This window comes from Gorilla gorilla, chromosome 4, assembly GCF_029281585.2.
Source record: "Gorilla gorilla gorilla isolate KB3781 chromosome 4, NHGRI_mGorGor1-v2.1_pri, whole genome shotgun sequence".
Lineage (NCBI taxonomy): Eukaryota > Metazoa > Chordata > Mammalia > Primates > Hominidae > Gorilla > Gorilla gorilla.
In genome coordinates this window covers 80,239,437-80,265,517 of record NC_073228.2, presented here as the reverse complement: position 1 = coordinate 80,265,517, position 26,081 = coordinate 80,239,437, and the positions used below count along the sequence as shown (strand labels likewise).

At 41.4% G+C, this 26,081-nt stretch overlaps 1 protein-coding gene across 7 annotated transcripts in view; it reads left to right on the top strand.

The window, feature by feature from the left end:
- The window catches only part of SPECC1 (sperm antigen with calponin homology and coiled-coil domains 1), a 301,132-nt gene that overhangs the window by 8,591 nt on the left and 266,460 nt on the right, over positions 1–26,081 (top strand). For 6 of the 7 annotated variants that reach the window (XM_055385936.2, XM_055385933.2, XM_055385932.2 and 3 more), the window contains exon 2: positions 79–194. The exons of the other annotated variant lie outside the window; for it this stretch is intronic. The gene's annotated coding sequence lies outside the window, so the exon portion shown is untranslated. The remainder of the gene's footprint in view (positions 1–78; positions 195–26,081) is intronic. 7 annotated transcript variants of the gene reach the window in all.

Sequence of the window (26,081 nt, the reverse complement as noted above, 5' to 3'; positions counted from 1 at the left end):
GATACTGAATAAAAACTTGGTGATTTTTTATGTGTTCATCTTCGAAGTTTGAGAATTCCTTTTTTCCTGTCTTACTAGGCGTAGCGTGCCTCCTGTGATTGTTGAAGAGCTGTGGTGTGCTGCTGAGTGGCGTGTGTATTCCATGTGAGGGGAAGGGTCCAACAGTCCTGGTCATTCCGACTGCAGTTCCCCAGGTAATCACCTTGTCAGATTCTACCTCTGCTCTTCTATCTGCTGTTAGAAGCCTGTTCCTGGAAACCTGTTACCATTTCCTTCTGCATAACAGCCTCTTCCCAAGCTTGTATTGGGCTATGGTTTGCTCAGGTAATCTGGTTCTGAGTACTTTTTACTTTCAGAAATTTCCTAGACATTTTAGTTGGCCATCGGCACTCTTGTTTTCCAGGTTTCTTTTGATTTAGTGTTTTAAAAATATTTCTACCATTCCATTGAATTTTAAGACACTTGGAAGGCAGAAGTATGTGTTTAGTTTATTGTTTTGGGGACAGGGTCTTGCTCTGTCTCCCAGGTTAGAGTGCATTGGCGTAGTCATAGGTCACTGTAACTTTGAACTTTTGGGCTTAACTGGTCCTCCTGCCTCGGCCTCCCAAAGCACTGAGATTACTGGCATGGGCCACCATGCCCAGTCCTTGGTCTTTTATAATTCATTTCTGTGTTGGGGGCCCCCAGGACCATGCTCAGATCTGGTGGTTCACTTGGAAGACTCAGCATGTGGTGTACTCATGGCTGTAATTTATTACAGTGAAAGGATACAAAGCACAATCAGCAAAGGGAAAAGTGCATGGGGCCAAGTCCAAAGGAAGCCAGGCACAAGCTTCCAAGCATCCTCTCCCAGTGCAGTCACACAGGATGTATGTGCTTAACTCCCCGAGGAAGGAGCTGTGACAACGCATGTGAAATGCTGTCTACCAGGGAAACTCACTAGAGACCCAACACCCAGGGTTTTTATTGGGGGCTGGTCATGCAGGCCCCCTCTGCCCAGCACATACCACATTCCACGCTACCTGAAGAAAAACAGTTCAGCATAAACCACACAATAATATAGGCACAGTGAGTCCCTCTTTCCAGCTTGGATGGTGGGAACCCTTCTGAAATCTAAGTTCCCAGCAGCCAAGGGTTAACCATGCTTTTTGTGAGTCTTTTTAAGAATAACAGTCTTGGGCCAAGCACAATGGCTCATGTCTATAATCCCAACACTGTGGGAGGCCAAGGTGGGAGGATCTCTTGAAGCCAGGAATTTGAGACCAGCCTGGCCAATACAGCAAGACCCTTTTTTTATTTATTTATTTATTTATTTTAAAAAGCAGTCTTAGGACTGCTATATTAACTCTTTTCTGTAAGATTTTCCTCCTGTGTTCCTCAGAAAAAGATGGACACTTTACCTAGAAATGACTTCTCCCAGTCAGATGGTCATGAATTTTTTTGCCTTCTCTGAAGAGAGAACACATTTGTATTAAGGTGAAACTGTGAGTGGAGAACATTTCCTGATGTTGGAGAAAGCCATAGCATGGCACGTGCTCAGCAGCCTTGAGAGGGTGTCAGTGAGAGAGCACAGAGGGACTACTCAACCATTCAAAATTATTTTGAAAAGGCAAGGATCCTTTTGAACTTTATCTGCAAATTCCATGAGGTGAGAGTTTAGCTCAATATAGCTGGAAAGTTGAGATTGGGTTCTGTGCTGATAGCAGGAATGACACGAAAGAGCTGAATAAAAAATCCACACATGGTCTTTAATTAGCCATTTACAGATGGTAGTGGCCTATCATCCAGCTCAGAGATCTGCCACTTCTCTTCCAGCTTTCCCACGGAGCCACCCTGATCACCCCCATCCATGTTGGTCTTTGTTCCCCAAATCGCCATCAGCTCTGCTCACAGGGCCTTTCATCACTGGCTTCTCTTCCGTGGTTTTATTGGATAGTTTTTGTTGGCTCATTGTGTATAATCTTCCACAAGATTGGGAATTCCTTGAGGAATGAACAGTAAGTCATAGTTATATACCCCATGTTTCCCTGCAGGGTGACATGCATAGAGCTGGTGCCTATTAATGTTTTTGGAAAGAACCACTAGAAGGAAGTAAGAAGCAGCCTTTTCTTCATTCTAGTCACTGCTTCACATGCAGCTGATTTTTATTCTGTGTTGAGGGTGGTGATATAAAACACCAAGCTGACATTACCTGTTTGAGTTGTCTGAGTTCTGTCTGCAGCAGATGGTGTAATTAAATGTTTTAGTTTGAAAGGCTTTTCAATTTCATTCAACCTGAGTGTGGGCTTAGATTGTCAAATCATCTTTTCTAACTCTAAAGGCTGTATCTAGTCAGCCTGGATCTAGTTTCCTCCCTTTCTCTGTTTTTTTATTTATTTTTTATTTTTTTGAGACAGAGTCTTACTCTGTCACCCAGGCTGGAGTGCAATGGTGTGATCTCGGCTCCCTGCAACCTCCGCCTCCTGGGTTCAAGTGATTCTCCTGCCTCAGCCTCCGGAGTAGCTAACTACAGGCATGTGCCACCACACCTGGGTAACTCTTGTATTTTTTTTTTTTTTTGAAAACGCTATATTTAAGCTTTGTTCTTAAAAGACTGTTTTCCTTTGTACACATTACAAATTAATAGTTATTTTCTCTTCACATTTTGGAAATATTATTCCACTGTCTTCCAGCTTCCATTGTCATTGAAAGCCTCCCTATTGTCCTCTAGGTTTGGTGGTTTTGTGTTTTTGTTTTGTTTTTTTATTTTTTTTATTTTTTATTTTCCCAAGGCAGAAGAATTTTTCTTAGTACACAACAAAATGAAAAGTCTCCCATGTCTACCTCTTTCTACCCAGACACGGCAACCATCCGATTTCTCAATCTTTTCCCCACCTTTCCCCCCTTTCTATTCCACAAAACCGCCAATGTCATCATGGCCCGTTCTCAATGAGCTGTTGGGTACACCTCCCAGACGGGGTGGTGGCCGGGCAGAAGGGCTCCTCACTTCCCAGTAGGGGCGGCCGGGCAGAGGCGCCCCTCACCTCCCGGACAGGGCGGCTGGCCAGGTGGGGGGCTGACCCCCCCACCTCCCTCCCGGACGGGGCGGCTGGCCGGGCAGAGGGGCTCCTCACGTCCCAGTAGGGGCAGCCAGGCAGAGGCGCCCCTCACCTCCCGGACGGGGTGGCTGGCTGGGCGGGGGGCTGACCCCCCCACCTCCCTCCCGGACGAGGTGGCTGCCGGGCGGAGACGCTCCTCACTTCTCAGACGGGGCGGCTGCCGGGCGGAGGGGCTCCTCACTTCTCAGTCGGGGCGGTTGCCAGGCAGAGGGTCTCCTCACTTCTCAGACGGGGCGGCCGGGCAGAGACGCTCCTCACATCCTGGACGGGGCGGCAGGGCAGAGGTGCTCCCCACATCTCAGACGATGGGCGGCCGGGCAGAGACGCTCCTCACTTCCAGGATGTGATGGCGGCCGGGAAGAGGCGCTCCTCACTTCCTAGATGGGATGTCGGCCGGGCAGAGACGCTCCTCACTTTCCATACTGGGCAGCCAGGCAGAGGGGCTCCTCACATCCCAGACGATGGGCGGCCAGGCAGAGACGCTCCTCACTTCCCAGACGGGGTGGCGGCCGGGCAGAGGCTGCAATCTCGGCACTTTGGGAGACCAAGGCAGGCGGCTGGGAGGTGGTTGTAGCGAGCCGAGATCACGCCACTGCACTCCAGCCTGGGCACCATTGAGCACCGAGTGAACGAGACTCCGTCTGCAATCCCGGCACCTCGGGAGGCCGAGGCTGGCAGATCACTCGCGGTTAGGAGCTGGAGACCAGCCCGGCCGACACAGCGAAACCCCGTCGCCACCAAAAAAATACGAAAACCAGTCAGGCGTGGCGGCGCGCGCCTGCAATCGCAGGCACTCGGCAGGCTGAGGCAGGAGAATCAGGCAGGGAGGTTGCAGTGAGCTGAGATGGCAGCAGTACCGTCCAGCTTCGGCTCGGCATCAGAGGGAGACCGTGGAAAGAGAGGGAGAGGGAGACCGTGGGGAGAGGGAGAGGGAGAGGGAGAGGGAATTCTTGTATTTTTTGTAGAGATGGGGTTTCACTGTGTTGGCCAGGCTGATCTCGAACTCCTAATCTTGTGATCCGCCTGCCTCAGCTTCCCAAAGTGCTGGGATTACAGGCGTGAGCCACCACGTCTGGCCTTCCCTTTCCTTGGTTTTAGACCTCAGGTGTGAGGAATTGAATTAATTATGTTCTCATTCTTAGCCCTTTATCATCACTGGCCCATGCAAGCCCCTCTGTTGTTTTGCTTGTTCATGCATTTGTTGGTTTATTTGTTCATTCCGTTTTATCCCACTCTCATTCTCTTCTCCCTATAGACAGCTATTCTAATGAGGTTCATATAATACTTTTGTGTATATACAGTTGACCCGTGAACAATGAGGGGGTCAGGGGAACTGATTGCCTGCACAGTTGAAAATCTGTGTATAACTTTTGACTCTCCCAAAACTTAACTACTGACAGCCTACTGTTGAGTGGAAGCCTTACCCATAATATAAACAGTCAATTAACATTTAGTGTGTGATGTGTATCATGTACCATATTGTTAGAATAATGTAAGCTAGAGATAAAGAAAATCATAAGGAAGAGAAAATATACTTTTCATTAGTTCCTTGGAATTGGATTATCATAAAAGTCTTCGTCCTTGTCATCTTCATGTTGAGTAGGCTGAGGGGGAGGAGGAAGAAGAGGGGTTGGTCTTGCTGTCTCGGGGGTAGCAGAAGTGGAAGAAAATCCACATGTAAGTGGACACAGGCAGTTCAAACCTGTGCTATTCAAGGGTCACGCGTATACTGCTTTGTGTGCATCTATTTTTAATTTACATGAATGGCATCATGTTCTAGCCTTTATTCTGTATCTTAGGATTGTCACTCACCACCCGTCTCTGTTACTTGGTGATTCTGGTCTTAATATCCACCACGTTTTGTCCATCTCGTCTCCTGTAGATGGACACCCAGGTTGATTCTCACTCCCAGTAATGCTGAATGAGCCTCTCGTACATGTCTCCTTATGGACTTGTGTGAGAATTCTTTGGGATTTAGACCCAGGAGTAGGACTGCCTGGTCGTGGTGTGTGCCTATACTTAATATAACCAAGTACTGCTAGATTGCTGTCAAGGGTGGCTGCACCACTACCTTCCCCAGCAGCACACAAGGATTCCCAAGGCCCTGATATATATATATATATATATATTTTTTTTTTTTGTACTTTTAGTAGAGACCGGGTTTCACTGTGTTGGCCAGGATGGTCTTGATCTCTTGACCTCATGATCCGCCCGCCTTGGCCTCCCAAAGTGGTGGGATTACAGGCGTGAGCCACTGCACCTGGCCATCCCAAGGCCCTGATCTTTGCATGCGCTTGGCATCATTCAACTTTCTAGACTTTAGCAGTCTCCCTCTTTTTATTTATTTACTATTTATTATTATTATAATTATAATTATTATTATATTTTTTGAGATGGAGTTTCACTCAGTCGCCCAGGCTGGAGTGCAGTGGCATGGTCTCGGCTCACTGCAATCTCCGCCTCCCGGGTTCATGCCATTCTCCTGCCTCAACCTCCTGAGTAGCTGGGACTACTGGTGCTCACCACCACGCCCGGCTAATTTTTTGTGTTTTCAGTAGAGACGGGGTTTCACCATGTTAGCCAGGATGGTCTCGATCTCCTGACTTCATGATCCGCCCGCCTCGGCCTCCCAAAGTGCTGGGATTACAGGTGTGAGCCACTGTGCCCGGCAGCAGTTTCCCTCTTTTTATTTGCATCTGTAGTCTGTTTACTACTGAATTTGAGAATGCTTTTATATATGCTTGTTATCTTTTTGAGTTTCCATTGACATAAGTTGCCTGTTCATGTCCTTTCCCCATGTTTCAACTGGAATCCAATATAGACTATTTTAGACATTAGCCCCTTGTTGATGTTTCGACAGTGCACATGGTTTCTCCTAATATGTTATATGTGAGCTTTTTGGTTGGTATCTGTGTTGGATAAGAATCCTTAATTCTATAACCTGAATAGTCAATCTGCCCCATAAACTTACTTAGTTTTACCTTTTGACATGTCTGTTGACAACATTTAGTAATCAAGATATTTCACATAAAAATCCAGATTCCTAGTCTCTCTTGAAAGGGTGAAAAGTATTTCAGTCCTGGCTAGAGTGACTGAGGGGTTGAGTTCCTGCTGTTGCTAGGGCCTGGGCTGCCTACCCACCTGTCCTCACTCATTCTCTTGACCTCCTGGCCACTAGTGTCATTTGACTTTATGACCAGCCACTGCTGTATGTGAGGCAATACCTTAAGGATAAACAAGCATGGTGATGATGTTCCCAAGATTGCTTGGACATGGTTATGGAGTGGGTGGACTCGGCGTTGAGAACACGGTAGTAGCTGCTGCATCTCATGACACTATTGGATGGGTGTCAGCATGGCAGCAGAATACTGACAGACTGTGTGCACATTCTTTCAGCAGTAATGATTCATTCTTTTCAACCTTTTCTGGATCGGCTCATTCCTTTTTGCCAAAAAAAAAAAAAAAAACCCAAAAAACTATGGTTTAGTGAAATTGCATATGAACAAGAGTTCTAAATGAGGGATCTGAAAACTTTTTCTGTGAAGAGCTATAGAGTAAATATTTTAGGCTTTGCAGGGCCGTGTGTTCCCTTGGAACTACTTAGCTCTGCTCCTGTAGTGTGAAAGCTGCTATAGGTTGTATGTAAATGAACATGGTCTCTTCATTTGGTCTGGATTTGGGCTGCAGACTGTAGTTTCTGATCCATGTTCTAAACCATAGTCTTAAGACTTAAGTTTGTTTTCCTTCTCTTGTTTTTAAGGTGCAAGGTTATACATAACATTTTGCTAATGAATACATGGTAAGTACCTACTAGGTACTAGGTGCTGAGATTATAGTGATGGACAAGACACAAATCCAGTCTATTCAGCTTAATGTCTGGGTGGGGAGACAGATGAGGGAGCAGGCAATTACTAAAGAGGATGGCAGGCCAGGACACGGGAGAGCATACAATTGGGCAGCAGGGGTTGGGAGCAGGGCATGTCAGGTAAGACGTTCTAGAGGAAGGTGATGTCTAAATGAAGGGGGAAGAGGGCGAGGCAGGATAATGCAAAGGTCCTTTTGAACTTCATCTGCAAATTCCATGGGGTGAGAGTTTAGCTCAGTATAGCTGGAAAGCTGAGATTGGGTTCTGTGCTGATAGCAGGAATGACAAGAAAGAGACTGAATAAAAAATCCACACGTGGAATCGTGAATGCTTAAATAATCCAAGGTTGATGGTGGTAACTCCTATGCTATTCAAATGTGTCAGAAAATAAAAAAAAAACATGGAAAGCATCTCAGCTAATTTTACAAAGTTAAAATAACCCTGATAGAGAGCAGTATATGGATACTGGGGGTTGGAAATTTAAAAAAAATGAAAAAAAGAACAGTATAAGCCCGTAGATGTAAACTATAGACCAAATTTACGTGTGATGTGTATACAAATATCCTAAATAGCAACAGGAGGTCAGCAGAATATTAAAAGAGCAATACACTTTGACGAAATATATTTTACTCTAGGAATTCCAGAATCGTTTGCTATTAGGACATATGTTAGTTTAATACAAGGGGAAAGTTTAGTAAGTTTCCATTTTATTAGTTTAATAAAATGGGGTAGCTATATAATCGTCTTGAGAGATTCTGGAAAAACACTTAGAATTTGACTTCAAATCTTGTCATTTCTTGAAACGTTTTCATGCATTGTGCCTTCAGGATGTACAGTGTGGCTGAGTTTACCACTTTTTAATTTCTCTGGCAAATCTTTCCTGATTATAACTTTTCATTCATCACATCCTTTGTGAATCCATTCTTGTTTACTCTATGCGGAATAAATTTTTCTCTTCTCTTCTAGTTCAGTAATTCTCCATTCTTTCATTTCAGTTGGAGTTTTCAGTTTCTCTCAATTGATTTCCTTTTTTGAGAGACAGATTAGGCACTGGAGATACAAAGATAAATAAGACAGTACTCAGCGTTTTTTCTCTTTACCCTCTGATTCATTTTCTACCCTTCCATATTTCTCTGTCTCAGAGGGAGATGATTCCTACAAACTTCATTTTGCAGTGTTCCTTGTCAACTGTCTCTGGCCAAGTATGGCTAGTAGGAAGCACTAGTGGGAGATTGAAAGGTGGGAGGAAGGGAGAAGCCAGGGTTTTTCCCCCTTGTTTTCTGCTTTGCACAGTGTCTCTAGGGTGGTCCCAGCTCCAGCCAAGGACTCTGACACTGGCTTGTGGACTCTGATAATAGCCCCTCCTTTATCCTTCCAGCTTCATGGGTGGTAGATGGAGTCCCACTGTTGCTAATCTGTGGGTTGGCTCACCATCCCAACTGGCTTTTTAGTCCTGCTCTAAACCTTGTAATTAGTTCCCATATTAAATTCCTGCTATTGAACTGCTTCTCTTGAATTCTATTTTTCTTATTAAACTTTGCACAATGTAGATAAAAACCCTACTTCTGTGTGTTCACAATCGCATAGGAAAAGCAGACATTAAAATGACTATAAGTTTAGCCTAGTCAGTGTTCCCTCTTCCCTTCTTTTGGAAGTAGACTTCACTTTGTGCATAGCAATTGGCCATGACCCAGAATGAGCCAATCAAAATTTGGACATGGGCACACACAGAGAAAAGATGATGTGAAGACGCAGGGAGAAGATGGCCACCTGCCAGCCAAGGAGAGAGGCCTGGGACAGAGCCTTGCCTCAGGGCCCTCAGAAAGAACCAACTCTGCTGACACCTTGATCTCAGAGTCCTAGTCTCCAGAACTGTGAGGAAATCAATTTCTATGTTTAAGCTCCCCAGTTTGTGGTACTTTGTTCCAGTAGTTCTGGGAAAGTAATGTACTACCTGTCCTCCCAGCCCCACCCAACCACTAATCTACTTTCTGTCTCTATAGATTTCCCTATTCTGGTCATGTCCGATGCATGGAATCATAATCTGTGGTCATTTGTGACTGGCTTCTTTCACTTAGCATAAGGTTTCTGAGATTCATCCTTGTAGCATGTAGCTGGATGTCACTCCTTGCATGGGCAGATAATATTCTAGTGTATGGATATACCACATGTTATTTACCTGTTCATCAGATGATGGGCATATGGGTTCTTACCACCTTTGCTGTTATGAATAATGTTGCTATAAATGCTCATGTACAAGTTTTTATGTGGATATATGTTTTCATTTTTTTGGTTATAGACCCAGGAGGAATATTCCTGGGTCATATGGTAACTCTGTATTTAATAATTTGAGGAGCTGCCAGACTGTTTTCCAAAGTGGCTGCATCACTTTACATTCCCAACAGCAGCGAATGAGGTTTCTGATTTTTTCACATCCTTACCAACATTTGTTATTACCTTTTTATTCTAGCCATCCTAGTGCATATGAAGTGGTGTCTACATTGTGGTTTTGATTTATATTTCCCTGATGACTAGTGATGTTGAGCATCTTTTCGTGTCTTTATTGGCCAATTGTATATCGTCTTTAGATAAGTGTATATTCAAGGCTTTTACCCATTTTTGAATTGGGTTGTTTTGTTGTTGTTCTTGAGTTGTAGGAGTTCTTTATGTATTATAAATATTAAATATTTATCAGATATATATAATTTGCAGATATTTTATTTCTTCCATTATGTGGGTTGTCTTAATTTTCTTTTTTTTCCTTTTTTTGTTGACATGTAATAATTATACATATTTATGAGGTACAGAGTGATAATTTGATACATGTATGCAATGTGTAATGATTGAATCAGGGTAATTAGGATATCCATCATCACAAACATTTATCATTCCTTTGTGCTGGGAACATCCAAAATCTCTTCTAGCTTTTTGAACATGTACAATAAATTATTGGTAACTATACTCGCCCTACAGTTCTATAGAACACTAAAACTTATTCTTCTTATATAGCTGTAAATTTTTATCCATTAACTTTTCCCAAGCCTCCCCTTCTAATTCTGTGACCCCATTTTCTTTTTAGCACCCATGTCTGAGTGAGAACATGTACTGTTTATCTTTTTGTGCTTTACTTATTTCATTAAATATAATGTCCTCCAGGTTCATCCATGTTGCTGGAATGACAGGATTTCATTCTTTTTTAATGGCTGAATAGTATTCTATTGAGTGTATATGCCACATTTTCTTTATCCATTCATCTGTTGATGCACATTTAGATTTATTCCCTGTCCTGGCTGTTGTGAACAGTGTTGCAATTAACATGAGAGTGCATATATTTCTTCAGTATACTGACTTCTTTCCTTTGGATAAATACCCAGTAGTAGGGTTGCTGGATCATATGGTAGTTCTATTTTCAGTTTTTTGAAAAACCTCAGTATTATTTTCCATAATGGCCATTACCAATTTGCATCTCTACCCACAGTGTATAGGAGTTCCCCTTTCTCTAAATCTTTGCCAGCATCCATTATATTTTGTCTTTTTGATAGTAGCCATTCTAACTGGAGTGAGAGGATATCTCATAGTGGTCTTGATTTTTATTTCTCTGATGATTAGTGATGGTGAGCATTTTTTCATACTTGTTGGGTATTTTGTACTTGCAAGGCTCCCAGAATAGCCAAAACAAACTTGAAAAACAAGAACAAAGTGTAGGATGACTCACACTTCCCAATTTAAAAATTTATACACTAACAAGTAATCAAGACAGTGTGGTACTGGCAAAATGATAGTGACATTTGTATGTCTTCCTTTGAGAATGTTTATTCAGATCTTTTGCCCATATAAAAACCAGATTATTTGCTTTTTTGCTGTTGAGTTGTTTTAGTCACTTGTGTATTCTGGATACTAGTCCCTTGATGGATGGATAGTTTGCAAATATTTTCTTCCATTCTACAGGTTGTCTTTTCATTCTGTTGATTGTTTCCTTTGCTGTGCAGGAGCTTTTTAGTTTAATAAAGTGCTATTTTTCCATTTTTGTTCTTGTTGCCTGTGTTTTTGAGGTTTTAGCCATAAGATCTTTGCCTGGACCAATGTCCTGAAGCGTTTTTCCTTATGTTTTCTTCCAGTAGTTTTATAGTTTTGGGTCTTACATTCAAGTCTTTAATTCAGTCTGAGTTGATTTTTCTATATGGTGAGAGATAGGGGTCTAGTTTTATTCTTCTGCATATCGATATCCAGTTTTCCTAGTATCATTTATTGAAGGGGTGTCATTTCCCCAAAGCATGTTCTTGATGTCTTTGTCAAAAATCAGTTGACTATAAATATGTGGATTTATTTTTGGGTTCTTTATTCTGTTCCATTGGTCTATGTGTCTGTTTTTCTACTAGTACCATGCTGTTTTGGTTACTGTTGCTTTGAAGTCAGGTAGTATGATGCCTCCAGCTTTGTTCTTTTTGCTTAATATTGCCTTGGCTATTTTGGCTTTCCATTTCTTGATGGTGCCCTTTCCAGCACAAAGGTTTTTCATTTTGGTAGGTACAGTTTACCCTATTTTACCTTAGTTGGTCATGCTTTTGGTGTCATGTCTAAGAATTCTTTGTCAAACCTAACGTCTTTAAGATTTACCCGTATGTGTCCTTCTAAGAGTTTTAAAGTTGTAACTCTTACGTTTAAGTCATCAATTCATTTTTGAATTAATTTTTGCATATGGTGTGATGGAGGGTCCAACTTCATTTTTTTTTAATGTGACTATCTGATCATCCCAGACCTATTTGTTGAAAAGAATGGTCTTGTTGACTTTTTTGAAAATCATCTGGGCTGGATGTGGTGGCTCATGCCAGTTATCCCAGCACTTTGTGAGGCCACAGTGGGAGGACTGCTTGAGCCCAGAAGTTGAAGACCAGCCTGGGCAACATGGTGAGATTCTGTCTCTACAAAAAAGAAAAAAAAAAGAAGAAAATAGAAAAGCACTTACCATAGATGTTTAGGCTTGTTTCTGTACTCTCAACTATATTCCATTGATATGTATGTATGTATGTGTCTTTGTGCCGTACCACACAGTCTTGATTACTGTTGCTGTGTCGTAACATTTGCAATTGGCAAGTGAGTCATCCTATATTTTGTTCGTGTTTTTCAAGTTTGTTTTGGCTATTCTCAAGGTCTTGCAATTCCATGTGAATTTTAGAATAATCTTTTCAATTTCAACAGTGAAGTCATCTGGGATTTTTTTTTTTTTTTTGAGATGGAATTTTGCTCTTGTTGCCCAGGCTGGAGTGCAATGGCACGATCTTGGCTCACTGCAACCTCTGCCTCCTGGGTTCAAGCGATTCTCCTGCCTCAGCTTCCCGAGTAGCTGGGATTATAGGCATGTGCCACCACGCCTGACTAATTTTGTATTTTTAGAAGAGATAGGGTTTCTCCATGTTGGTCAGTCTGATCTCGAGCTCCCGACCTCAGGTAATCTGCCTGCCTCAGCCTCCCAAAGTGCTGGGATTACAGGCATGAACCGCCACCCCCAGCCTCATCTGGGATTTTGATAAGGATTTTGTTGAATTTATAGATCAATTTGGAGAGCATTGCCAGTGATAAGTCTTTTGATCCATGAACATGGGATAGTTTTTCATTTATTTAAACCTTTAATTTCTTTAACAGTGTTTTGTAGCTTCTAGAGTATAAGTTTTGCACTTACTTGAATAAATTTATATTTGAGTGTTTTTATTCTTTTTGATGTTATTGTAAATGGAATTATTTTCTTAATCTCATTTTTGGGTTGTTCACTGCAAGTGTATAGAAATATAATAGATTTTTGTATATTCGTTTTCTATCCTGCAGCCTTGCTGAACTTGTTTATCAGTTATCATAGTGTCTTAGTAGTTTCCTTAGGATTTTCTAAAGATCGTATCACCTGTAAATAGAGATCTGTTCTTTTTTTTGGAGGAGTTTGTGAAGAACTGATGTTAATTTATATTTATAAGTTTGAAAGAATTTCACAGTGAAATCTTCTGGCCCTGGGATTTTCTTTGTGGATAGTTTCTTGGTTGTCAATTCAGTCTCTTCCCTTGTTATAGCTCATTCAAATTGTCTCTTTCTTCTTGAGTAAATTTTGGTAGTTGATGTTGTCCTAGGAACCTGTCCATTTCATATAAGTTTTCTAATTTGTTGGCACACATTTGTTCATAGTATTCTTTTCTAATCCCTCATTAGTAACGTCCCCTCTTTTATTTCTGATTCTAGTAATTTGAGTCTTACCTCCTTTTTGTCAGTCTAGTTAAAAGGTTTGTTAACTTGGTTGATCTTTTCAAAGAACTAGCTTTTGGTTTTATTTATTTTTTTCTATTTTTCTCCTTTTGATTTCATTATTTTTTGCCATAATCTTTATTATTTTCTTCTTTCTGGTTGCTAGGAATGATATAGCTACAAGCCAAGGAGCACTTAGGGTTACTGAGAACCACTGGAAGCTGGAAGAGACAAGGGAGGATTCTTTCCTAGAGCCTTCACAGGGAGCATGGCCCTGTACTCACCTTGATTGCAGGTGTTTAGCCTCCAGAACTGGGAGAAAATACATTTAAGTTGTGTTAAGCCACTCAATTTGTGGTAGTTTGTTACTGTAGCCTGAGGAAACTAATACAAACATTTTAATTATTTTATTTATTTTTTTACTGTATTTATGTGAGTTACTTTTTAGTATCTAGGGTTTAAGACGTGTGTCTTAACTTACCAGAATATACTTCATATTTATAATTTAATTCTAGTTAGATACCAAAATGTTATTCCTATGTAGTTCTATTGTCTTCTTCCCTTTTTGTGGTATTTTTGTATTATGTCTATTAATATTACAAACCCAACCATATTATTGTTGTAATTATTATTTTTAAATTTTTAAAAATTTTATTTTTAAGTTCCCTGTTATATTACTTTACTATCTATAGTAATTTCTTTAGCCTAGTAACAGCTTTGTTCCAACTCTTTTGTGCAGTTATTTGCAAATATATTACAAGTATATTTCTATATATGTTATAGGTTGAACAATAGGCTTTATATATAATATTTTATACAATTGCTTTTTAAATCATTTCGGAGAAGAAAGGAAAAAATATGCATTGTTACTGTCATAGTTACAGAATAACCTTTACTGCTATGCTTCAATTTTCTGTGAGAATTCAGATTACCCTCTGGGGTCACTTGTTTTCAGCCTGAAGAACTTCCTGTGGTGTTTCTTCTAAGGCAACAAATTCTCTACTTTTGTTTCTCTGGGATGTCTTTATTTCACCTTCATTTCCTGCCCCCCAGCCCTTTTTTTTGTGGTAAGATACATATAAAATTTACTATTTTAATCATTAAACATTTTTTAAAAAGTTTTGTGCTCTCATGAGCCTTGGTCCTGCACATCTTTCTCCTCCTCAGCAGCAATCTCTTGTTTTCTGCTTAATTATTTTTTGGTTTTGCTTTTTGTTTTTGTTTTTTTGAGACAGAATCTTGCTCTGTCGCCCAGGCTGGAATTCAGTGGCGCGATTCTCGACTCACTGCAATCTCTGCCTCCTGGGTTCAAGCAATTCTCGTGTCTCAGTCTCACCAGTAGCTGGGATTATAAGTATATGCCACCATGCCTGGCTAATTTTTGTATTTTTAGCAGAGACAGGGTTTTGCCATGTTGGCCAGGCTGGTCTCAAACTCCTGGTCTCAAGTGATCTGCCTGCCTCGGCCTCCCAAAGTGCTGGCATTATAGGTGTGAGCCACCGTGCCTGGCCTCCTGCTTAATCATTTTTAAATTTTTTTTATTTTTTATTTTTTGAGACGGAGTTTTGCTCTTATTGCCCAGGCTAGAGTGCGGTGGCGCAATCTCAGCTCACTGCAACCTCCGCCTTCTGGTTTCAAGCGATTCTGCTGCCTCAGCCTCCCAAGTAGCTGGGATTACAGGTGCCCGCCACCACACCCAGCTAATTTTTTTGTATTTTTAGTAGATACGGGGTTTCACCATGTTAATCATTTTTAAGTATACTGTTCAGTAGTATAAAGTATATTTGTATTGTTGTACCACCCTCACCACCATCTGTCTCCAGAACTCTTTTTATCTTGCAAAACTGAAATTCTGTACCCATTCAACAATAACTCCACATTACTCCCTCCCTCAGCCCTTGGCAATCACTGTTTTACTTTCTATCTCTGAATTTGACTACTCTAGGTATTTCATACAAGTGAAGTAATATGGTATTTGTCCTTTTGTGGCTGGCTTATTTCACTTAGCATAGTGTTCTCAAGGTTTAGCCATGTTGTAGCATGTGTCAGAATTTCATTCCTTTTTAATACTCAATAAATTCCATTGTGTATACATATAGCACATTTTATTTATTTGTTGATGGACCCTTGGGTTGCTTCTACCTTTTGGCTATTGTGAATAATGCTGCTATGAATGTGGATGTACAAATAACTCTTCAAGACCCTGGTTTCAATCCTTTTGGATGTATATTTTTGAAAGACAGCTTTGTCGTATATAGGAATCTTTATTTTTTTCTTTGAGCACTTCAAATATGTTATCATTCATTGTTTCTGATGAGAGGTCAACTGTTTCTATTATTGTGGTTCTTTTATAAGTGATGTTCTTTTGTAAGTGAGGTTCTCTTATAAGTTTTCCTCTAGCTGCTTTCAATATTTTCTGTTTTTGACTTACAGCATTTTTACCATGGTGTATCTGTTTGTGGTTCTTTTTGTATTTATCCTACTTGGTATTCATTGAGTTTCTTGATTGTATAGGTTATTGCTTTTAAAAAAAATTTAGGAAGTTACTGGCCATCATTTGAATATTTTTTCTTCCTCTTTCTCATCTGCTTCCGGTACTCTCAGTATGCATATGTTAATGTGATTAATGGTGTGCCACATTTTGCTGAGATTCTGTTTATTTTTCTTCATTCTTTTTTCTTTTTATTTTTCATTTGAATAATGTCTATTGAAGTATATTTGTCTCACTAAATTTTTCTTCTGCCAGTTCAAATATAGTGTTGAACCTTCTCTAGTGAATTTTAAATTTTAGTTATTCTACCTTTCAACTCCAGAATTTCCATTGTATTATATTTTATAATTTCTATGCCTTTATTGATATTCTCTATTTAGAGTAATATTGTTATGATACTTTCCTTTCCTTTTTTAATCACACTTTTCTTTAATTCTGTGGACATATTTATAATGGTTACTCCAAAGTCTTTTTCTGTTAAATCTGATAACTGTTTGCTCTCACTTGCAGTTTCCCTTGTCTACTTCCCCCGTCATACCCCATCCTATCATAACCACAGAAAGTATGGCTCATACTTCCTTGTTTCTTTTCATGCTTCATATATATATGTGTGTCTGTATATATGTATATATGTGTATGTGTATATACACACGTGCGCGCGCACACACACACATAAATATATATATATATATATATATATTTTTTTTTTTTTTTTTTTTTTGAGGTGGAGTCTCACTTTGTTGCCCAGGCTGGAGTTCAGTGGCGTGATCTCGGCTCACTGCAACCTCTGCCTCCTGGGTTCAAGTGATTCCCTGCCTCAGCCTCCCGAGTAGCTGGGATTACAGGCATGTGCCACCACGTCCAGCTAATTTTGTATTTTTAGTAGAGATGGGGCTTCTCCATGTTGGTCCGGCTGGTCTCAAACTCCTGACCTTAGGTGATCCACCTGCCTTGGCCTCCCAAAGTGCTGGGATTACGAGCGTGAGCCACCGTGCGTGGCCTTTTTCTAAATGTTTTATAGATGTATATCTTATGTTTAGTCCTTGAGTCATTTTGAGTTAATTTTTCTGTAGGGTGTGAGGTTCAGGTTCATCTTTTTGCCTATAGATGTGCAATGACTCTACACCCTTTAATGAGACATATCTTCCCCCGTTGAAGTGTTTTAACACCTTTTTCAGAAATCATTTGGGCATATTTGTGTGTGCTTCTTTCTTAGTTCTCTATTTGGTTGCATTGATCTATAGCTGTCCCTCTGTCAATGTCACAGTCTTGATTACTGTAGCTATGTAAGTCTTAAAACTGGATAGACTGATTCTTCCCACTTTATTTTTCTTTTTCAAATTTGTTTTAGCTACTCTAGTTCCTTTGCATATTTCCGTATACATTTTTGTATGATCTTGTCTATATCTATGTAAAATTTTTCTGGGATTTTGGTAGTAATCATGTTATCCTGTGTAATAATTTGGATAAAATTGGCATCTTTACTATATTAAGTTTTCCAACCTATAAGCATGGTATATTTCATGCTATTTAAGTCTTCTTTGATTTCTTTTATCAGCGTTTTGTAGTTTTCAGCACACAAGTCCTGCACATTTTGTTAGATTTATATCTAAGTATTTCATTTTTTTCAGGCAATTAAAAACAGTATTATGTTTTTAATTTTAGTACCCATGTGCTTATTGCTAGTACATAGAGATACAATTTTTTTTTAAATAGAGATGTGGTCTCATTATGCTGCTGAGGCTGGAGTACAGCAGCTATTCACAGGCACAATCATTGTGCATTACAGCCTCAAACTACTGACCTAAAACAATCCTCCTTTGTCCAGCTCAATTGATTTTTGTATGTTCATCATATATCCTGAATCCTAAAGACTTACTGAATTCACTTAGTAGTTTTAGTGTTTTTAAAATTAGGTTATTTTGCTTTTTTTTTTTGAGACAGAGTCTCGCTCTCTCACCCAGGCTGGAGTGCGGTGGCTCAACACTGCAACTTCTGCCTCCGGGTTCAAGCGATTCTCCTGCCTCAGCCTCCTGAGTAGCTGGGACTGCAGGTGTGCGCCACCATACCCGGCTAATTTTTATATTTTTTAGTAGAGATGGGGTTTCACCATGTTGGTCAGGCTGGTCTCAAACTCCTGACCTTGTGATCTGCCTGCCTCGGCCTTCCAAAGTGGTGGGATTACAGGCATGAGCCACTGCGCTTGGCCGCTTTGCATTTAAGAAAAGTCATGCTTTATTTTATTTTTTTTGAGATGGAGTCTCACTCTGTCACCAGGCTGGAATGCAGTGGCACCCAGCTTACTGCAACCTCTGCCTCCCTTGTTCAAGCAATTCTCGTGCCTCAGCCTCCCAAGTAGCTGGGTCTACAGGTGCACGCCACCACATCCTGCTAATTTTTGTATTATTAGTGGAGACGGGGTTTCACTATGTTGACCATGCTGGTCTCAAACTCCTGACCTCAAGTTTTCTGCTCGCCTCAGCCTCCTAAAATGCTGGGATTACAGGTATGAGCCACGGTGCCTGGCCAAAATCATGCGTTTTTAAACTGACAGATAAAATTATGTGTATTTATCATGTACAACATGATGTTTTGGAGTAATATACATTGTGCTAATTAACGTATGCATTACTTCACATAGTTATCATTTTTGTGGTGAGAACGCTTAACATCCACTCTTTTAGCATTTTCGAGAATACAATATATTAAGTATAGTTACCATGTTGTGCAATAGGTATCTTGAACTTATTCCTCCTAACTGAAATTTGGTATCCTTTGACCAGCGTCTCTCCACTGCTCCCCTACCCCTAGTTGCTTTACATTTTCTATGAGACAATCATGTCATCTGCAAACAGGAACAGTTTTATTTCTTCTTTGCCAATCTGCAGGTCTTTCATTTCCCTTTCTTATCGTTTTGCACAAGTTAGAACTTCAGGGCTATGTTAAATAAGAGCAATGAGAGTGAACATCCTTGCTTTGTTCCTGATCTTAGGGGAAAGCATTTAGTTTTTCACCATTAAGTATAGGTTAGCTGTAAGCTTTTGTAGTCTTTTGTAAGCTTTATCAAGTCAAGGAATTTCCCCTTTATTCTTATTTTTCTTATTAGAGTATCATGAATGGATATTGGATTTTGGCAAATGCTTTTTTCTGCATTGATTGATGTGATTATGTAGTTTTCCTCTTTAGTACGTTCATATAGTGGGTTACCTTGTTTTCAAATGTTGAACCAGCCTTGCTTTTCTGGAATAAGTCCCACTTGATCATGGTGTATAATTATTTTTATATATTGCTTCTACTTGCTAATATTTTGTTAAGGAGTTTAAGGAGTTTTGTGTCTATACTCATGAAGGATATTGGTCTGCAGTTTATTTTTGTTTTTTTTTTTCTTTTCATTTTCTCCACCACCCTGCCTGGCTAATTTTTGTATTTTAGTAGAGACAGGGTTTTACCATGTTGGCCAGGCTAGTCTCAAACTCCTGACCTCAGGTGATCCACCAACGTCAGCCTCCCAAAGTGCTGAGATTACAGGTGTGAGCCACTGCACCTGGCCCAGTTTTCTTTTTTTATACTGCCCTTGTCCAGTGCTTTTTTTTTTTTTTCTGACTGTTCCTGCAGAGCAGAGCTACCCATAGGCAGTGTGTCAAGAGTAGCTGTCCTTATACAGTTCTAGTATCAGAGTAACACCCACTTCATAAAACGAACTGGGAGATGTTCCCTTCTCTTCAGTTTTCTCAAAGATGCTATGTAGAGTTGGTGGTAATTCTTCATTAAACATTTGGTAGAATTCTTCAGTGAAACCATCTGGGCCCAGATATTTGCTTCTTGAGAGTTAAAAACATTTTTAAAATCCTTATTCTTCAGACAAAGTTCTATTTTCCTGAAGATATTTTTCACAGTACATACATCTCTTTAGCTGCAAAATAATTTGTCGTTGTTTTTATTTGTTAAGGAAGGGTATAATTACCTTATCTAATATTTATAAAATTTTAAGTTTAGTGTTTCTGTTTTAAGAGTGTTAAAATTACAAATTCAATTTTCTCAGTAGTTATCAGGCTATCCCAATTATCTATTTCATATTGGGTGAGTTGTGATAATTTGTGTTTTTTCAGTAATTAGTCCGTTTCATCTACATCGTCAAATTTATAATGTGTAGAGTTGTTTGTAATTATGCTTTCATTCTAATAACTGGTAATCTGTGTCTTCTTTTCTTTTTGTTTGTTAGCCTTGCTAGAGGTTTGTCAATTTTATTAATCTTTCGAAGAATCAGTACTTTGTTTCACTGATTTTCTTTATTGTGTTTCTGTTTTCAATTTTACTGATTTATTTTTATATTTTCTTTCTTTTGCTTGCTTTGGGTTTATTTTGCTCTTCATCTTCTGTGTTCTTGAGATGGGAGTGGAGACTATTGATTTGAAACTTTTTCTCTTTTCTAATGTAAACATTTAGTGTTATAAATTTCCCTCTCAGCATTGCTTTAACTATGTCCCACAAATTTTGATATTTTTTTTTTTTTTGAGGCAGTCTCTGTCGCCCAGGCTGGCGTGCAGTGGCACAATCTTGGCTCACTGCAACCTCTGCTGCCTGTGTTCAAGCGATTCTCCTACCTCAGCCTCCCAAGTAGTTGGGACCACAGGCTCCCGCCACTGCGCTTGGCTAATTTTTGTAGTTTTTTAGTTGAGACGGGGTTTCACCATCTTGACCAGGCTGGTCTCGAACTCCTGACCTCGTGATCCACCAGCCTCGGCCTCCCAAAGTGCTGGGATCACAGGCGTGAGCCACCGCACCCAGCCATATTCATTTTTAGTCAGTTTATTTCCCTTAAGAAATTTTTAAAAATACATTAAACAATAAAAATGAATATCAGAAATGAATATCTTTGACCCATGGATGATTTTAGAAATGTGCTGTCCAGTTTTCAAGTATTTGGAGGCTTTTCTCGTTATCCTCCAGTTACTTCTTTCTAGTTTGATTCCAGTAGAGCACACTCTGTATGACTTCTATTCTTTGAAATGTGTTAAGTTTTTAAAAAGTGTTAGATATAATCCACATACTATATGTTTCACCCACTTAAAACGTACAATTCAATGGCCTTTTTTATATTTGTAGAGTTGCGCAAACATCACCACAATCAATTTTGGAACATTTTCATTATCCCAAAAAGAAATCCTACACTCTTTAACTGTCACCTTCTCCCTCACCATGCAGCTCTTCCACTGTCCATCCAAGCCTTCGGCAATCACTAATGAGCTTTGTTTTATGGCGCAGGGTAGGGTCTAAGGATATGTTCAGTGAATACTTGAAAAGTATGTTTATTTTGCTATTGTTGGGTAGAGTGTTCCGTAAATGTCTATTAGATCCTGTTGTTCAGTGGTGTTAAGTTCTTCTCAACTCCATGCTGATTTTTTTGTCTAGTTGTTCTATCAGTTGTTAAGAGAGGGTGTTGAATCTCCAAGCAGAATGATTGATTTGCCTGCTTTTCTTTCAGGATCTTTTCTTGATCGTTTTATTCCTGTCTCTTGAAATTTTCTTTTCTCTGAAGTCTATTTTATGTTATTAATATAGCCACTCCTTTCTTTTGATTAATGTTTTCATGATATATTTTATTCTTTTAATTTCAACCAACATATATTGGTATATTTAAAGCAGGTTTCTTTTTTGTTTTTCAACTGAGGTGGAGTCTCACTCTGTCGTTCAGGCTGGAGTGGCGCAATCTTGGCCCACTGCTACCTCTGCTGCCCGGGTTCAAGCAGTTCTTGTGTCACAGCCTCCTGAGTGGTTGGGACTACAGGCGTGTGCCACCATGCCTGGCTAATTTTTTTGTGTTTTTAGTAGAGATGGGGTATTACCATGTTGTCCAGGCTGGTCTGGAACTCCTGACCTCAGGTGATCCACCCGCCTCGGCCTCCCGAAGTGCTGGGATTACAAGTGTGAGTCACTGCGCTCAGCCCAAAGCAGGTTTCTCATAGCTATGTTTTTAAATTAACTCTGCTATCTCTGTCTTTTAATTGATATAATTAGATCATTTACATTTATGTAATTATTGATAAGTTAGGGCTTAAGTCTACCATTTTATTTATGTTTTTAAAAAATTTAGTTTGTCCTCCCCTTTTTTTCTCTTTTTTTCTTGTCTTCCTGTAGAGTATTTGAATATTTTTTAGAATTCCATTTCGATTTATCTAAATTGTTTTTGGTTATTATCTCTTTGTATAGTGTTGTTAGTGGTTGCTGTATTACATTATATGTATATATATATACACACACATATACACACATATATTTATATATACTTATGTGTGTGTGTGTATGTAACTTTTCACAGTGTTGTCATTTTACCACTTCAATGAAGTATAGAAACCTATACTTTCCCCATTTATAATTCTCTGCATACAGTTAGTAGAAGCACTTCAGACAGGGTTATAATTTTTGCTTCAACCATCAATATAATTTAGAAGTCTTAAGAGGAGATAGAAATTTTATTGTAATTACATGTATTTTTGCTTACTATGTTATTTCTTTCTTCTTGATGTTTCTGGATTCCTTCTTTCATCATTTTTTGGTCTGTTGCATGATCTTCCTTTTGCCATTCCTTTAGGGGAGATCTGCTGGCAACATATTCTCTTATTTTCCTTTATCTGAGAATGTCTTGATTTCCCATTGATTTTTTTTTTTTTTTTTGAAACAATAGAAATGTATTTTCTCATCTTCTAGCGGGTAGAAGCTTGGGATCTGCTGGGTGCAGTGGCTCACAACCTATAATCCCAGCACTTTGGGAGGCCAAGGAGGGAGGATCACTTGAGGCCAGGAGTTTGAGACCAGCCAGGAAAACATAGCAAGACCCTGTCTCTGTTTTTTAAAAAGAAGAAGTCTGGGATCGAGGTGTGGACAGGGCTGGCTCCTCTTGCGGTCTGAGGGAAGGATCTGTACCAGGCCTCTCTGCCCTGTAAATTGCTGCTTTTTCGTTGTCTTCTCATCCTCTTCCTCTATGTATGCTTCTGGGCCCAAATTTCCACTTTTATGACACCAGCCGTTTTGGATTAGAGCCCACTCTACTGACCTCATTTTAAGCTTCACTGCCGCTGTATAGACCCTATCCCAATCCAAATAAGGTCACAGTCTGAAGTATCGGGTGTTAGGATTTCGACATAGGAATTTGAGGAGATAAAATTTAGCACATAACCCATGGGGCTGTGCATTTTGGTAGCCGGGCAGTGTTAGAAGAAGCCCTTTAATGTGGCAGCCTGTGCTAGTAGCCAGTGGGCCCCGTCGTGGGCCAGGCATGAGCGGAGTTGGTGGTGGGCAGGGCAGAGAGCATGCCTTTACCTGGTCTCTTCAAAGCCCATCTCATTTTCTTTTTTCTTTTCTTTTTTTTTTTATTGATCATTCTTGGGTGTTTCTCGCAGAGGGGGATTTGGCAGGGTCACAGGACAATAGTGGAGGGAAGGTCAGCAGATAAACAAGTGAACAAAGGTCTCTGGCTTTCCTAGGCAGAGGACCCTGCGGCCTTCCGCAGTGTTTGTGTCCCTGGGTACTTGAGATTAGGGAGTGGTGATGACTCTTACGAGCATGCTGCCTTCAAGCATCTGTTTAACAAAGCACGTCTTGCACCGCCCTTAATCCATTTAACCCTGAGTGGACACAGCACATGTTTCAGAGAGCACAGGGTTGGGGGTAAGGTCACAGATCAACAGGATCCCAAGGCAGAAGAGTTTTTCTCAGTACAGAACAAAATGAAAAGTCTCCCATGTCTACCTCTTTCTACACAGACACGGCAACCATCCGATTTCTCAATCTTTTCCCCACCTTTCCCCCCTTTCTATTCCACAAAACCGCCATTGTCATCATGGCCCGTTCTCAATGAGCTGTTGGGTGCACCTCCCAGATGGGGTGGTGGCCGGGCAGAGGGGCTCCTCACTTCCCAGTAGGGGCGGCCGGGCAGAGGCGCCCCTCACCTCCCGGACGGGGCGGCTGGCCGGGCAGGGGGCTGATCCCCCCACCTCCCTCCCAGACGGGGCGGCTGGCCGGGCGGGGGGCTGACCCCCCCCACCTCCCTCCCTGACGGGGTGGCTGCCGGGCGGAGATGCTCCTCACTTCCCAGACAGGGTGGCTGCTGGGCGGAGGGGCTCCTCACTTCTCAGACGGGGTGGCTGCCGGGCGGAGGGGCTCCTCACTTCTCAGACGGGGCGGTTGCCAGGCAGAGGGTCTCCTTACTTCTCAGACGGGGCGGCCGGGCAGAGACGCTCCTCACATCCTGGACGGGGCGGCAGGGCAGAGGCGCTCCCCACATCTCAGACGATGGGCGGCCGGGCAGAGACACTCCTCACTTCCTAGATGGGATGGCGGCTGGGAAGAGGCGCTCCTCACTTCCTAGATGGGATGGCGGCCGGGCAGAGACGCTCCTCACTTTCCAGACTGGGCAGCCAGGCAGAGGGGTCCTCACATCCCAGACGATGGGCGGCCAGGCAGAGACACTCCTCACTTCCCAGACGGGGTGGCGGCCGGGCAGAGGCTGCAATCTCGGCACTTTGGGAGGCCAAGGCAGGCGGCTGGGAGGTGGAGGTTGTAGTGAGCCGAGATCACGCCACTGCACTCCAGCCTGGGCACCATTGAGCACTGAGTGAACGAGACTCCGTCTGCAATCCCGGCAACTCGGGAGGCCAAGGCTGGCGGATCACTCGCGGTTAGGAGCTGGAGACCAGCCCGGCCAACACAGCGAAACCCCGTCTCCACCAAAAAAATACGAAAACCAGTCAGGCGTGGTGGAATCGCAGGCACTCGGCAGGCTGAGGCAGGAGAATCAGGCAGGGAGGTTGCAGTGAGCCGAGATGGCAGCAGTACAGTCGAGCTTCGGCTCGGCATCAGAGGGAGACCGTGGAAAGAGAGGGAGAGGGAGACTGTGGGGACAGGGACAGGGAGAGGCAGAGGCAGAGGGCAGAGGCAGAGGGCCCATTGATTCTTGAAGGATATTTTTACTGAATCTAGAATTTTGTGTTGACACTTCTTTTCTTTCAGCACTTGAAAACCATTGTGTCATTTCCTTCTGGCTTCCTTAATTTCTGTAAGAAATCTGTTACTTGAATTGTTTTTCCCTAATACATGAAGTGTTGTTTCACTCACTGCTTTCAAGACTTTTTCTCTTTTCATCTTTTCAGAAGTTTGACTATGATGTATTTTGGTGTGGATTTTATTGGGCTTTTTATTTGGGGTTCAGCATTTTGAATCTATAGGTTTATGTCTCTTGCCAAATTTGGGAAGTTTTCAGCTATTATTTTTTGAATACTTTTCCAGCTGTGCCATCTTTGTCTCTTTCCTGGACCCTGATGGACAAGAGTGTTAGATCTTTTATTTTAGTCTCAGAGGTCTTTGAGACTTTCTCCCTCAGTCCTTCCCTCCCTCCTTCCCTTCCTTCCTTCCTTCCTTTCTCTTTTTCCATCATTCCTCCTGCTGCTCCTCTTTTTTCTTCTTTATTTTTTGGCCAGTCTATTTTCTTTCTGTTCTTCATATTGGGTAATTTCTATTATTTTCTGTTGAAGTTCACTGATTATTTTGTCTGCCCCGTCCATTCTATGTTGTCTGTCCATTCAATTTGGTTACTGTATTTTTCAATTCTAAAATTTCCATTAAAATATGTGTCTATTTTTTTGAGATGGAGTTTTGCTCTTGTTGCCCAGGCTGGAGTGCAATGTGCAATGGCGGGATCTCGGCTCACCGCAACCTCCACCTCCTGAGTTCAAGCGATTCTCCTGCCTCGGCCTCCTGAGTAGCTAGGATTACAGGCATGTGCCACCATGACTGGCTAATTTTGTATTTTTAGTAGAGACGGGGTTTCTCCATGTTGGTCAGGCTGGTCTCAAACTCCTGACCTCAGGTGATCCGACTGCCTCAGCCTCCCAAAGTGCAGGGATTACAGGCTGTGAGCCACTGCACCTGGCCAAAATATATATCTTTTATTTCTTTGTCAAGATTTTTTTTTCATTTGTTTCAAGCACATTTGTAGTTGTTTGTTGAGGCTTTTTTTTTTTTTTTTTGGGACGAAGTCTCGCTCTGTCGCCCAGGCTGGAGTGTGGTGGTGCGATCTCGGCTCACTGCTCCTCTTCCCAGGTTCATGCCATTCTCCTGCCTCAGGCTCCCGAGTAGCTGGGACTACAGGTGCCCACCACCATGCCTTGCTATTTTTTTTTTGTATTTTTAGTCGAGACGGGGTTTCACCGTGTTAGCCAGGATGGTCTCGATCTCCTGATCTTGTGATCTGCCTGCCTCGGCCTCCCAAAGTGCTGGGGTTACAGGCGTGAGCCACCGCGCCCAGCCTGTTGAGGCTTATGATATGTGCTTTAACATCCTTTCAGGTAGTTCTAATATCTGTGCTCTCTTAGTGCTAGTGTCTGTCAATTGTCTTTTCTCT